The sequence below is a fragment of the Triticum dicoccoides genome, chromosome 4A, assembly GCF_002162155.2.
Source record: "Triticum dicoccoides isolate Atlit2015 ecotype Zavitan chromosome 4A, WEW_v2.0, whole genome shotgun sequence".
In the NCBI taxonomy this organism is placed as follows: Eukaryota; Viridiplantae; Streptophyta; class Magnoliopsida; order Poales; family Poaceae; genus Triticum; species Triticum dicoccoides.
In genome coordinates, this window is record NC_041386.1 from 221,017,103 (window position 1) to 221,019,101 (window position 1,999).

Genomic DNA, 1,999 nt, shown 5'->3' on the forward strand with positions numbered 1-1,999 from the left:
CCAGAACTGCAACGATAAAATTGTGACGACAACACCTCGGAGCTCAACTCCCCGGGACACTGCCACAAGCCCTAATTGTCAGGAGGCATGAAGAACAATGTTCTCGTCACAAGAATATCGGAACGATTCCAAGATTCCCGCGTGATCCTAATTTTTTTTGTGAAATTTGAGGAGAGGAAAGTCAAAACATGTACTTCAGGAGACCTCACCAGAGTGACAAAGGGACTGAGGAGTAAAAAGAATCCTACTCTCTGATATATATATAATCTGAAGACTCAAAACATTTTTTATAGACTCAACAATGTCAGCGATTCGATCAAGCAGGGGGCTGCTAAGTCGGGGATGGCTCTGATTACCAACTTGTAACGCCGATGATGCGGCTATATCTCCCAGGTGTCGAGGCACGACTTAGAGGCATAACCGCATGGTGGTTTTGTCGCAAGAGGGATAATCTTCACACAATCCCATGTACTGAATAAGAAAGGGATAAAGAGTTGGCGTACAATCGCCAATTCACAGAAATAACAAGTTAAACATACATCATCCATAGTACAATCAAGGTCCGACTACGAAACCAAAATAAAGGAAGACAACCCCAAATGTTAGATCCCCGATCGTCCCAACTGGGCTCCACTACTGATCATCCGGAAATGAAATATAGTAATGACCAAGGTCCTCGTCGAACTCCCACTTCAGTTCGATAGCATCACCTGCATTGGTATCATCGGCACCTACAACTGTTTGGAAGTATCCGTGAGTCACGAGGACTCAGCAATCTCACACCCACAAGATCAAGACAATTTAGGCTTATGGGTAGGATGAGTTAATGAGGTGGAGCTGCAGCAAGCGCTAAGCACATATGGTGGCTAACATATGCAAATAAGAGTAAGATGAGAAGCTACCCAATGGTCGAAAAGCTATAAGTGATCAAGAAGTGATCCTGAGACTACTTACGTTCAAACATAACCCAAGGCCGTGTTCACTTCCCGGACTCCGCCGAAAAGAGACCATCACGGCTACGCACGCAGTTGATTCATTTTAATTAAGTCAAGTGTCAAGTTCTCTACGACCGGATATTAACAAATTCCCATCTGCCACATAACCGCGGGCACGGCTCTCGAAAGTTTATACCCTGCAGGGGTGTCGCAACTTAGCCCATCACAAGATCTCACGGTCAATGAAGGATATTCCCTCTCCCGGAAAGACCCAATCAGTCTCAGAATCCCGGTTACAAGACATTTCGACAATGGTAAAACAAGACCAGCGAAGCCGCCCGATGTCCCGACAAACCCCGATAGGAGTCGCACGTATCTCGTTCTGAGGGCACATCGGATGGGACAAACGAAGAGTAAAACCAGCCCTCAAGTTTCCCTGAGGTGGCCCCGCAGGCTGCCTGTTTCGGACCAACACTCAGAGGAGCACTGGCCCGAGGGGGTTAAAATAAAGATGACCCTCGGGTATGCAGAACCGAAGGGAAAGTTATAGGTTGTTAGGCAAATGTAAAACCAAGGTTGGGCCTTGCTGGAGGAGTTTTATTCAAGGCGAACTGTCAAGGGGGTCCCATAACCCAAACCGCGTAAGGAATGCAAAATCAAGGAATATAACACCGGTATGACAGAAACTAAGGCGGCAAGAGTGGAATAACACACCAGGCATAAGGACGAGTCTTCCACCATTTACCAAGTATATAGATGCATTAATTAAGATAAGAGATATGTTGATATCCCAACATAGCCATGTTCCAACATGGAACAAACTTCAGCTTCACCTGCACCTAACAACGCTATAAGAGGGGCTGAGCAAAAGCGGTTGTAACATCCCAAAATTTCAATTTGGAATGTTATACATAGATCATTCTTGCATATAATATTTTATTGCATTTCGTCTCGCGATCCTCGAAATCCTAAGCAACTCAAGGACCCTCGGAGAGAGTTGGGGATTTTCCCGGTTTTCAAATTTGATTTTTATCAAATATTGAAACGAGGATTTTTGGTTTTAA